The sequence below is a fragment of the Carlito syrichta genome, unplaced genomic scaffold (genome assembly GCF_000164805.1).
Source record: "Carlito syrichta isolate Samal-C Ts95f unplaced genomic scaffold, Tarsius_syrichta-2.0.1 Scaffold305751, whole genome shotgun sequence".
Taxonomy (NCBI): domain Eukaryota; kingdom Metazoa; phylum Chordata; class Mammalia; order Primates; family Tarsiidae; genus Carlito; species Carlito syrichta.
Genome location: NW_007249847.1, coordinates 2,955 through 16,905, shown reverse-complemented (window position 1 = coordinate 16,905; position 13,951 = coordinate 2,955). Strand labels below are relative to the sequence as shown.

Genomic DNA, 13,951 nt, shown 5'->3' with positions numbered 1-13,951 from the left:
AAGTGTGTATAGCAGACAATTTGGTTCACTCCTCAACATGTGTTCCACCCTAGGTGATTAGCCTATGAAAGAATCTCTTAATAAGGTCCCACTTGTCTATCTTCTCTCTTATGACCTGTGGGTTTCAGGTTTTGTTCAGGAATGGGATGCCAGTTCCAATTTCCATGAGAGTATTTCCTTCATTTTCTAAGGTTCTTATGGTTTGAGGTTTTACATTTAGGTCTCTGATCCATTTAGAGTTAACCTTTGTGCATGGGGATAGATAGGGGTCCTGTTTCAATCTTCTGCATGTAGTCAGCCAGTTTTCCCAGCACCATTTACTGAATAGGTTCTCCTCTCCCCAGTGGTAGGTGGTGGAGGCCTTGTCGAAGATGAGTTGGTTGAGAAATTGAGGTTTTGCTTCTGGAATCTCAGTTCTATTCCATTGATTTATATGCCTGTTCCTATACCAATACCAAGCTGTTTTGATGATTGTAGCTTTATAGTAAAGTTTGAAGTCTGGTAATGTGATACCACCTGCTTTGTTTTTTTTTGCTGAGGATTGTTCTGGTTATTCTTGGACGTTTGTGTTTCCATATGAATTCTTGTGTTGTCTTTTCTAGGTCTGAGAAGAATGTTGCTGGTAATTTGATGGGTATTGCATTGAATTTGTAGATTGCCTTAGGTAAGATGGACATCTTCACAATGTTGATTCTTCCAGTCCATGAGCATGGGATATTTTTCCACTTGTTTGTGTCATCTTTGATTTCTTTGAGCAGTATTTTGTAATTTTCAGTGCAAAGGTCTTTCTGACAAGCTTATGCAAGGCCAAAGAAACCATCAAGAGAGCAGGGAGACAGCCTACAGACTGGGAAAAAATATTTCCCCACACCAGGTCTGACAAAGGCTTAACATCCGGATCTACAAGGAACTAAAACGCGCTGAAAAGAAAAAAACAAACAACCCCATTATAAAATGGACAAAAGATATGAACAGACACTTCACAAAAGAGGACACCCAAGCAGCCAACAAACACATGAAGAAATGTTCAACCTCACTAATCATCAGGGAGATGCAAATCAAAACCACACTGAGATACCACCTAACTTCAGTCAGAATGGCAATTATCAACAACTCAAAAAATAACAGCTGCTGGAGAGGGTGTGGCGAAAAGGGAACACTTCTACACTGTTGGTGGGAGTGTAAACTAGTGCAACCTCTGTGGAAAGCAATGTGGCGATTCCTAAAAGCTCTAAATATCAACCTCCCATATGACCCTGCAATCTCCCTACTGGGAATATACCCTGAAGAACTCAAATCACTCAATAAAAAAGATACCTGCACACGTGTTTATTGCAGCATTGTTCACAATAGCAAGAACCTGGAAACAACCATGCTGCCCATCAAAAGAGGACTGGATTAAAAAATGTGGTACATATACATGATGGAATAGTATACAGCCATAAAAAAGAACAAAATCATGAATTTCGCAGCAACCTGGATGGGACTAGAGTCTGTAATACTGAGTGATCTTTCACAGGAACAAAGATCTGAGTATCACATGTTCTCACTCATAAGTGGACCTTGAACATTTATTGTAATACTATAAGGAAAGGATCAACAGTGGTGGGAATCTATGGGGTAGAGAGTGAGGGCAAGGGTGGTGGGATTAATGGTAGTCAAATCTGTCTGGGGATGGAGAGACAGCCCTTATCAACAAGGGTGCCTGAACAATGCATATTTGTATATCTAACCCTTAACTTACCCAACAATTTTAAAATAAAAAATATGTTAAAAAAAATACCAAATTGGAACCTGATTCATGGGTAGGAGTTTGCTACTGGCCTTGAGTCATGTTTGCCTTCAGCCCTAGAAGTATAGTCTTGTGCCATTGTTGATGGAGTTTCCAAAGACTCGGTGGCTGCACAACATGAACTCCTCTGAGCTGACATTAACTGCAAGACAATTACAGCTCTTTAAAGGGAAGACTATTCAAAAGTAGCTGCAGAGGGCAGGACTTCAGAAGTGCATAGTCATGAGGTGCATTCTAAACTATTCTTTTTAATCTCATTTTTACTTCTCCAAGTTGAGCCCAGAGTCTAAAATGCAACTTAGTTGAATCTTGAGGAGAGAATATAAGAGAGTATTTTATGAATTAAGTTTAAGAAAAATGAGTTCAGGGATTAGCTTATAAATATCCAAGAAGACTGACAAGATTACAGCACAATGTTTTCCTCAGACCAACCCAACCTTCAGGAGAATGATTTAACTGAAATTGTCAGAAGGAAGAATAAAGTCCAGAGAGTTACTGGGAATGAAGTCAATCATAATAGAAATGAACCAAGGAAAGAAAATGATGGGAAACTGGGCTGGTCCATTCATTGTCTCTAAATTGTGCTGCCATGCAGAAAATACCTGGTGAGATTCCAATGCCTGAACTCACACCTTGCAATTCTCTCTTAGTCCGCAGGTCAGTTTGGGCATCAGTATTTTTTTTAAAGCTCCCATGTGATTTTAATCTTTGGCTAAAGAGGAAAAGGACCACTGGTCTACTCTGATCTCAGGTTATCAACATGGAAGTGTCCCTGCTGTGTGACTATTCTAGAGAAAAGGGTGAACCTCCATCAGTCATTGATGGGATCTGCCTTCCCCTCTCTACAGTACTGTTTCTATGACAGAGAAAACATTGAGAAGAAATTGAGTGGATTAGATCTATAGCCTCTGTACTCGAAGCATACCCGCTCAAACTATTTTGAATATAAGATACAATAAGAAACAATCATTACATTGAAGCCCAGTGTACAGAAAACAATACTTGCCTTAAGACACATATTGGAATTTAGTATTTTATTTTAAATTTTAGAAGCTAAACCTGTAGTTTTAATTTCCCCATTTGGATTTGTATGTTTATACTTCTTTATGCCACTCTTGACACTGGGGTAAAATACTGAAAATAATCTTCTCAAAAAAGCACTGTGGGACAAACAGTAGGGTCTGGGAATAAACTGTAGTAAAACACAAACTAATTCTTTGCAAGTTTGACTTTAGAGTTTTGTTGGTCTAGACACTGAGATAGTTCTACAAATGCCTTAAATTATAGGCAGGTGTGGAATCCACTTCAGAGAATTGGACCATGGTGACACTCCTCCCCACTCTATTGGTTGATTCTTTTTTGGGCCTCTCCTTGTTCCTTTTTTTCCTCATCCCCTTTGGAAGAACACTTATAATATTTCTTTGTGAGACCCTTTTCCTGTCCTGGTCAAGGTTACCAACAGCCTCTAATGACTGTTTAGAACTTCATATTGAAACCATTCCTCTTCCTGTATCCAAACTTTAAGAAGAGGTCCTGAGGCTTGTGCTCTTCTCCCTATAGGACTGGGTCATGCAGTTATCCGGGTATATGTTACTCTGTGAAGGGTCCTATCCTTGCTAGAGTCTATTTCTAAGCGTGTGAGATAGATGCTGAGCAGATCCCTTACTGGGAAGTGTGGAAAGCCATCACACCTCCAGACAAAGGGGATTAGCAAGAGAGTGGCTGATTTTGCCTGCTGCTGGTTGGGGGAGGGCCGAGTCCCTGTATCTTACAACACAACATGGACTGTAAGTTCATGAAGGGTTTTCAGGTGGTTGGGCAGAGGTCGGATTTCTGTGTCCTGCACCTCAGGCTGACTTAAGTTCTGGGTCATTTTTTTCTAACTTGTGGTTATCACTTTCCCCTTCAGACAGCCTGAAGCTTGTTCACCCATCAAGTTCACCATTTCCATGGGAGCTTAGTTTGACCCTGAGTCTATCACCACTTAGCAATGCCTCCAGACTCAGCTATCAGCGGGACCAACAACGACTCTCAATGGATTTTTTTCTTTTTCTGTCTCTTTCAGATACCAGATACTGTTGAGAATATGAAAAGAATGAAAGTATCTCACAGAAAGTAGCTTTTCCACCTGATGAACAAAACTTAAACAGCAAATCAAGTTAAAGGCCAAGTACAACACTGGAGGGACCCTTTGCTGAGAACTGAATTTCACAACCACAAAGGACTCTGATGACTTTTAATCCAATAGGCTAATTTGATTTCAGAAATTATAGTCCTTCAACCTCCAATTGTGATATGCCCAGGGAGACCAAATCCTAAATTGACAAACCCTACTGAGAGACCTTAGCCCTTATCCTTTGATTCCCATCCTATAGAGACCAGCAGTCAGGAGCAGCTGGCAGAAGACAGGCAGCAGGTCAGACTGGACATTCATTTTCTGCAGATGGGAAGTACTAGGAGTAGACAGTCTCAACAGTGCAGTGTTCTTGCTGAAAATATTTAGCCTGAGTTTAATCATGAGATAATTATCAGACAACTTTAGGATGTAGGCCATTGAGCCTAGCAGGTGATCTGTCCTCTATGAATAAGTCAGTATAACCACCATCAGTAACAGCAACAAAATGAGACATTTAGGGTTCAGAATGCAAAAGAAGTATATAATCTGTGTTACTTTTTTTGAATCAAAAATATCTCTTCTCCTTTTTGTGTTGTTAGTGATAGTGACATTGACCTGTTTGTAGCGGACAGGTCAGCTGTTTGGCTCAATGGTTTACATTCTAAACGTGTCTGGTGATTTTCTCATGACTGAATGCAGTGTAAATGTTTTGCTAAGAACACCTCAAAGTGAATACTGTGAACTTCCTACTTCATACTATCTGCAGGAAAGAACATCCAGTTTGTCCATCACCATTATTGGGATACTAGAATTTTTCCCTTGGTTAAGGCAGCATCTTGGTTAAGGAACAATAAGATCTGCCCTTTCTAAAGATACATTGATTATTTTTATTAAGTAATTCAGAAAGTGTTATTTGAAAAAATAGAAAAATCCTGTATTCTAACAATTTTTTTCTAAAAAGGTTATCTTCAAAAAAAAGTTATCTTCAATTACTCATTCCTGCATGTGTTAATAGTATATTTCTGTATCTACATTTGAAATTTTGTATTTCAATTCTTTCTGAATACTTGTATTTGCTGGCATTCTTCTATGAAAAAGAACATTCCCTCCCTGAATCTTAAATTTACTCCAAGATTAACTCAAATCTTTTATTCTTTGATAACAAATATTACTAGTCTTTTTTTTTTTTTGAGTTGAGTCTCACTCTGTCGCCTAGACTGGAATGCAGTGGCCACTCCCAGCCACCGCAGCCTCGACCTGCTGGGCTCCGGTGATTGTTCCACCTCAGCCTTCCAAGTAGCTGGAACTACAGGCGCATGCTACCATGCCCAGCTGATTTTTGATTTATTGTAGAGATGAGGTCTCGCCAAGTTGCCCAGGTGGGTCTTGAACCCGCGGGCTCAAGAAATCCACTCACCTCAGCCTCCCAAGGCACCGGATTACAGGCTGAGCCACCGAGCCTGGCTTATTATTATTAGCCTTGATTTGTTCTAGGAACTTTTCTGAGAACTTTTCATGGATTATTAATTCCCCCAACATTTTGAGTTAGAAATTTGAAAAATCCCTTTTTAGAGATGCAAAAATGCCCTGGCCAGCAAGTCCTAGGGCTCCTCTGACTTAATCAGAGCTAAGATCTAAAGATACAAAAGGAAATTCTGTATTTTCAGCCCACTTGGCTCTCTGGCCAGGGTGATCTCCATCAGGGCACAAGGCTGCCCTCTGAAGGAGGGTCCCATGCTGAGATGGTGCACCATATCCCTCATGGGACAATCTTCCTTTGACATTCTGAATTATCCAATAAGCTGGATAATAGTTGTAACACTCCAGTTAACAATGAACACCAGCTTCTAAGGTGATACACGAGAATAGTTTGTTTCCCAGTTGAATAGAGTTGAGTGGTTTCAGTAGATACACTCCCAAATTGTAGTTCAAGTTTCCAACAAGGAACCTTTGCTTACAGCTTTATCTGATTGGTTTATTTGTCAGTAAAATGGGTGTTGTTCCACATTTGTTAACATCCAATTTAAATGTTGACAATTAAATTTTATGTGTGTCACTCTGGAGTAGTGGTTTTTTAAGTCTACGTTGTAATCTTTGATTGTGATGATTGGTTTTAGTGGATATGTATATATGGATATATAAATAAAAACATTCTTATTTTTCTATTTATATCATAAATTCTTCCATATTTGGGGTTATATTCACTATGCATAGATTGTATTTCCAGTATTAATTTTGACATGTTATTTATTTCCTCTGTGTGTGCATGTGTACGTGTATGTGTGCATCTTTTGCTTGGCATTTTATAAGAGTTTTATAGCTCATGTTTAACAGTACACCAAAAACCTTTTTGACATCATTAGCCCCCTTTGACATGACACTCTTCTGATATTTGGTGTATACAAATTTTTGATTCGGGATCTCACTCTGTCAAGTTGAAGTGCAGTGGCATAATCACAACTCACCGCAGCCTTGACCTACTGAACACAGGAGATTCTTCTTCCTCAGCCTCCTGAATACCTAGGACCACAGGGTCATGCCACCACATTAGACTAAAGTTTTGTTTTTTTGTAGAGATGAGGTCTTGCTATGTTGCTTATGAGGGTCTCAAACTCCTGGGCTCAAGCAATCCTCCCACCTCAGCCTCCCAAAGTGCTGGGATTACAGGTATGATCTACCACTCAGCAAGACAGAGACCTTATTGATTTTGTTTATTACTTCATACCCCAGCTCTGGCCCTGGCTTAGGGAAGGCACCCATATATTGGATGAAGGTACGAATGAATAGATGAATTCTCACAATAATTCTGTGGATAACTCCTCTTCAGTTTACAAATAAGGTGACTACTTCTGCTCTTCAATTTGCAGATGAGAGTCACTGAGGATGAGAGAAGTTAAGAAATTTGTTCAAAATCACAGAGCCAACAGGTGGTAGATCCAGAATATGAACTCAGGAAAGCAGATTCAAAGTCACTGGGCTATGGTGTGTTTCCTGTGGATACTGCACATGTACAGCCCTAGTGGTAATGGCAAGTTATTTTGTTTGTTTTTTTGAGTTGGAGTCTCACTTTGTCGCCCAGGCTGAAGTGCAGTGGCATACTCACTGACCCCAGCACTGACCTGAACTCTGGCAATCCTTCTGCCTCAGCCTTCCAAGTAGCTGGAACTACAGGCATGTGCTACCATGCCTGGCTAATTTTTTATTTTATTGTAGAGATGAGGTCTCGCCAAGTTGCCTTGGCTGATCTCAAACCCATGGGCTTAGGCAATCCACTTGCAGCAAGTTATTTTAAGTAAGCAGTTTAAGAAAGTATTTCCAAATAACTCAAAAGGATTAGGTGTGACAAGTGAAGACATGGCACACAAGCTAGTTTAAGGTATAACCAAGCCTCTTTAAAGAAGCAGCACCTCTTCCTTTAGCATGTACAATTCAAGTTCAATAGAAACTTTACTCATGTTATCTTCTAATTCCATCAGTGCTTCCAGGCTCTTTGGGTGAGCTCATGCTGATTTACAACTATACAAAGTTATTTGATGGCTCTGGGTTACTGTGGCAGGTGAGGAGCAAATGCTTCTCCTAACATTTCTTTCCATGTTGAAGGTGCTCAGTTAGTGTAACTCCTGACTTTTCCCTACCCCTTTACTCACTCAGCCCCAGGCAGAAAGAGGGACTCATCTTCCCTGGTACATGGTAGAAGGATAAGCATGCATGCTTGACTTAGTCCCTCCCTTCCTTTTCTAGGGAAACAGCTGCCTGCAGGAAGCCTGTTTTCACTCCTGCTTCTCCAAGGGCAGGTTCTTCCCCACCCTGAGGCCCGGTGTTCTCTGAGACTGGGTGGGCAACACCACCTAATTCTGGAGACTGACTGGCAGGCCCAATGGACTCTTGTCTTAAGTTCTCCACCTAAGCCTTTCTCAGTAATAAAGTTGATAAAGTATCAAAGTATCTGCTACTCTTTTTGTTTTCTCTGATGGTTCCAATTGAGATAGGAAAGGGGAGTGCTTCTCATTGGGCCCTCTTCAGAAACCTTTATCATTACATACTCAGATAGTTGCCATTAAAGCAACATGAAACCTCAAAGAAGAAAACATTATTGCAGCATGATAAATGTCTGTAGTCAGACATGAGATTTAAATCCTGACATAATCTCCTCCAGAAGGCATTTAAAATAAGACTCAGTTTCCTCACTGTAAAACAGGAATAATATCTACATTTCAGATCTCCATGAGAATTACAGAAAATGTATTTTAAGTATCTGACACATAATAGGAAATCTATACATGGCAACTACTACTACTATCTCAAGATAGTAGGAGTAGTGTTTATTAATATAGGAAAATCTATATGTCTTTTGGTAAAGGCCTAATATTAGAAGGAATTTGATAATGAATATATGTGACATTGGACTTAGAGATGGATGGTTTATTAAGGATACATGAAGGTAAGTAATAGCTAAATATCCTCCACTCAAAATACCCACTCACACAGGCATTACAATTTTATGATCCTGAAAACAGAACAGAACCAAAAAGTAACATTACTCTGGTCTTGGCATCTATGAGAAAAATAGGAACAACATGTGGAAACTAAAATATCCGACATAAGTATCCAGAACATGGCTAAAGTAGAACCAAAAAAGGAAGAGAAACTAGGGAGTTTTAAAAACTGGTATGCTTTAAATGCCACACACTCTCATATCCTCAGACTAATTTAGTCATATAATGTAATCATTTCTAAAGAGAAATATGGTAATCTAGAGGTACAATAAGATAATTCCATCACAAATATAACCAGAATTTTCAGATTCTAGGTCTAATTATGGCAAAGGGGTAGAAAAAACTGAGGAGCTCTAAAGACTAGTGAGCTATACTTAATGTAGGAAGCCATGACACTGGCTGAGCTTCTGAAATAGATGCTATAGTAAACACATTTTTAGTTTTAGCCTGTAACTCTATTCTGTGGCCCTCCTGTTTCTTGTGTATCACAGTTGGACATGCCACTGGCTGTATAGAAAAGGCAGAGGGGAAAGATTCTGTCAGGCTAAGAGGCCTTTTCGAAGAAAATGGATGAAAACTCTACCGCTAGAGAGAGTTAAAGTGTAAAGTGAGAAAAATTATCTGCTCTAGGAAATTACTTCTTAGGTAATTTTTGAAGGCACAATAGACTTGTGTTTAAATCTTGAACTTGACATTTACTAGTTAAATGACTATCCCCCACTCCAATGTTAAAAAAAAAGAAATCAGTGTTTCAGTTTCTTCATCTGCAAAATAGAGCCAATACCATTTATCCTGTGTAGTTATGTGAATTAGCACGAAGTACATAAACAGAGTGCACTGCAAATAATGAGTACTGGAAAAACACTGATTGTACTCACATATCCCACTTCATGAGTCTAATGTCATAATTCTAAGCAGCAATTACATAGCGCTTTCTCTTCCTTTTGTTTTAAATGTATATATTAGGCATTTATTTAGGCATTTTTGTTAGTTCCCACAACAAAAATTATAGAATGTGGGGGGTGGGAGAGATTGACTTGAGCTGCGTAGTATAAAAAACGTTTTCTTTTGAAACCTGCTTACCCCAAATGTGGGGCTGCGCTCCCTCGCCTGCCCGCCTGCACAGGGGAAGGGGTTGCTGCGTCGCGGGCGGGGGGAGGCCGGCTCGGAGTGCAGACTGCTCCCCCCGCCCGCCTTCTTCCCCCGCCCTCCCTCGTCTCGCCATGCCCGGTTGTACACCGCCTCCGAAGGCGCCCCTGTGCCCGGCCGGCCTGCGCGAGGCGACGGCGGTGGCACCTCGAGCTCCAGGGACAGGCTGCGGGCTCGGCCAAGGGCGATGGGGTTGGGCTGAGGCGAGGCGGCAGCGGCGACAGCCATGGCCCGGTCGTGTCGTGCCCCGCCCGCCCGCAGCTCAGGTGGGGAGGCTGCCGAGGAGATGGCGCTGCAGCGGCAGGTGAGCGGCCCAGGTGAGCACGCGGGTGGACAGTGGTGATGGGGAGCTCCGAGGAGCGAAAGGTGTAGTCGAGGTGGGGGGTACCAGACCTGACAGAAACATCCTCCGATCTTGGTGTTTGGACTTAGGAGTTATCTTCGACTGTTCTGAAGCACAGGACGTTTAAACCACTGTAGATAAGGACAAAGAAGAGAGGGAGACTATCAAAAAGGGTCAAAAAGCTGAAATGGAGATTTATGGTTATAATTTGAGTCACTGGAAGCGTGCCACTGTTTCCTTAGGAGTGATTTGCACTGGCAGGTTCCTCCTCCTTCTTCTGTATTGGATCCCCTAGTGGCGAGGGGCAGGTGAAAGCCTCTTGTGTTTGAGCTGAAATTAGAAACTGTGAAGTGGTGCTGCTGAGGACTACTGATGAATTCAAAATGTGGTTTTGTGCAAAAGTTCGCTTTCATCCATTTTCCAATAAAAAATCTATAGCTCATAAGGTTGCAAACGGACATGCAGTTCATTTAATTGGGAATCCAACTGAAGAGAATGAGCATGAGACTAGTAACTATTCACAGGCTCAGTCACAATAGATTCGCTATTTCACCCACCATAGTGAAAAATATTTCCAAAATGATACCATTCACAATTATGGTATCTTTTAAAAAATTGCTTTATGGAGAAATGAAATTACGGTGAAAGTACCTTCTGTTTTTAAACTTTTAATTAAAGAGGTACTCAACCCATTTTACATTTCCAGCTGTTCAGTGTTATACCTTGGAGCACTGGTGAATACTATTACTATCCTCTAGCTATTGTGATTATGTCTATAGTATCAACTGAAAGCTCATTATATTCCATTAGAAAGCAATATGCTATGTTTCATGATATGGTGACAGCTCATAGTACTGTGAGAGTTTCAGTTCGTAGCTTGAACGAATAAATAGAAGAGATCTTTTCTACTGACCTTGACCCTGGAGATATCATGGTCATCCCATTAAATGGGACAATAATGCCTTGTGATGCAGGACTTATTAATGGCACCTGCAATTGTAAATGAAAGCTTGTTAACAAAAGTGTTCCAGTGACAAAAACTAATTTACCAAATCTCTCAGTGGACATAAGAGGAATGGGGGATGAATTAAATAATCCAGAAACACATAAATGGCACACTTTGTTTTGTGGGACAGCTGTTATTCAGACTCGTTTCTACACCGGAGAACTCGTCAAAGCTATAGTAGTTAGAACAGGATTTAGTACTTCCAAAGGACAACTTGTTTGTTCCATATTATCCCCAACCAACCAGTTTTAAACTCGACAGAGATGCCCACTTGTCTTTTGTGTCTTGTGGCAGTGGCAGGCATTGGGCTCATATACACTATTATCCATAGCATTGTAAATGAGGTTGAAGTTGGGGTAATAGTTATCGAGTCTCTTGCTTTCATTACAATTACTGTTCCACCTGCACTTCCTGCTGCAGTGATGGCTGGTATTGTGTATGCTCAGAGAAGACTGGAAAAAAAATTGGTATTTTCTGTATTGGTCCCCAAAGGATAAATATTTGTGGACAGCTGAGTCTTGTTTGCTTTGATAAGACTGGAACTCTTACTGAAGATGGTTTCGATCTTTGGGGGATTCAATGAGTGGAAAAAAATGATTTCTTTACCAGAAGAAAACATTTGCAATGAGATGTTGGTCAACTCCCAGATTGTTGCATGCATGATTACTTGTCATTCACTTACAAACATTGAAGGAGTGCTTTCTAGTGACCCACTTGATCTGAAACGGTTTGAAGCCATTGAATGGATTCCGGAAGAAGCAACTGAAGCAGAAACATCACTTCATAATCAAATGATGCCCACGGTGGTTCGTCCTCCCAAACAACTACTTCCTGAGGCTACCCCTGCAGGAAACCAAAAAATGGAGCTGTTTGAACTTCCAGCTATTTATAAGATAGGAATTGTTCATCAGTTCCCATTTTCTTCTGCTTTGCAGCATATGAGTGTGGTTGCCAGGGTGCTAGGAGATAAGAAGATGGACGCCTACATGAAAGGAGCACCAGAGGTGATTGCCAGTCTTTGTAAATCTGAAACTGTTCCTGTTGATTTTGAAAGGGTTTTGGAAGACTTCACTAAACAGGGCTTTCATGTGATTGCTCTTGCACAAAGAAAATTGGAGTCAAAACTCACATGGAATAAAACACAGAATATTAGCAGAGATACCATTGAAAACAGCATGATTTTATGAGATTAATTATAATGCAGAACAGATTAAGGCAAGAAACCTCTGCAGTACTCAAAGATTTGCATAAAGTAAATATTGGGATTGTCATGGTCACAGGTGACATGTTGACTTCTGTCTCTGTGGCCAGAGATTATGGAATGAGTCTACCTCAGGATAAAGTTATTGTTGCTGAAACATGGCCTCCAAAGCGTGGGAAAGTTGCCAAGATAAATTGGCATTATGCAGACCCTTAACACAGTGCAGTAACTCATCAGCAATTGACTCAGAGGCTATTCCCATTAAACTGGTTCATGATAGCTTAGACAATCTTCAGGTGACTTGTTACCATTTTGTAATGAATGGAAAATAATTTTCAGTAATACTAGAGCATTTTCAAGACCTTATTCCTAAGTGGATATTGCATGGCACTGTTTGCTCGTATGACGTGATCAGAAGACCCAGCTGGTAGAAGTGTTATAAAATGTTGATTACTTTGTTGGAATGTATGGCGATGGTGCAAATGATTGTGGTGCTTTGAAGAGAGCACATGGAGGCATTTCCTTATCAGAACTTGAGGCTTCAGTGTCATCTCCCTTTACCTCTAAAGCTCCTAGTATTTCCTGTGTGTCAAACCTTATCAGGGAAGGTCATGCTGCTTTAATAATTTTCGTTAGTGTGTTTGTATTGATGGCATTGTACAGCATTATGCAGTACTTCAGTGTTACCCTCCTGTATTCTATCTTAAGTAACCTAGGAGACTTCCAGTTTTTCTTCATTGGTCTGGTGATCATTTTGGTAGTCGTATTTACAATGAGTTTAAATACTGCCTGGAAGGAACTTGTGGCAAAAAGACCACCTTCAGGTCTTATATTGGGGCCCTTCTCTTCTCCATTTTCTCTCAGATTATCATCTGAATTGGATTTCTGTCTTTGGAGTATTTTTATGTCAAGCAGCCATCTCGGTATGAAGTGTAGAATCCACATTCAGATGCTTGTAATACAACAAGAAGCCTCTATTGGAATTCTTCACACTTATACAATAAAACCAAACTTGATGAACATATATACCAAATTATGAAAATACCGCAGTGTTTTTTATTATATCATTTTCAGTACCTCATATTGGCAATAGCCTTTTCAAAAGGAAGACCCTTCTGGCAACCTTGCTACAAGAATTACTTTTTTGTTTTATCTGTGATTATCTTATATTTTTTCATATTATTCATCATGTTATATTCAACTGCCTCTGTTGACCAGGTTCTTCAGATAGTATGTGTACCATATACTATATATATATGTATAACTATGCTTGTCATTGTTCTTGTCAATGCTCTTGTATCTGTCATGGTGGAAGACTCAGTGAATTGGTGGGGAAAGTGTTGCTTGCCCTGGGTCTTGGACTGTAGGAAGAAAACAAGGTGAGATAAATGTACCCAGTACAGGAGTTCTTTGTTGATCCAAAATGACCATGAAAACTTCAGACAACAGCAGAAACTAATGCATTAATTAGGGAGAATGGATTGTGTCAGATCGTCATGTATCAGTCAGTCATTCTTTGTGGTATGCTGATAGCAGTATTTAGGAGAATGTGATTTTCAGATTTTCTGATCCTGTGTGTCACAATGGCACTATTTCAATTTATGTCCCTTATGATATAGTAGCTGATTTGAGAGCTTTGCTCTTAAAAAAAAAATAGAAAAGGGATTGGCCTAACAGTTAAATTAACAATCTGTAAATTTCTTTATCTTCATATCTTTAATCAGCAGCCTAAATATTACATACATTTCCAGAATTTTCTTGATTATTATCCTCAGTGATATTCCTTTTTTTTCTTTTTTCTTTTTTTTTCAATAATCAATATTTTTTTATTATGATGTTGTGGGATAC

The 13,951-nt window shown here is 40.0% G+C and overlaps 1 pseudogene; it reads left to right on the top strand.

Annotated features, from left to right (window-relative positions):
• Positions 1-9,779: 9,779 nt before the first annotated feature.
• Positions 9,780-13,624, top strand: LOC103264860 (annotated as a pseudogene).
• Positions 13,625-13,951: the final 327 nt, after the last annotated feature.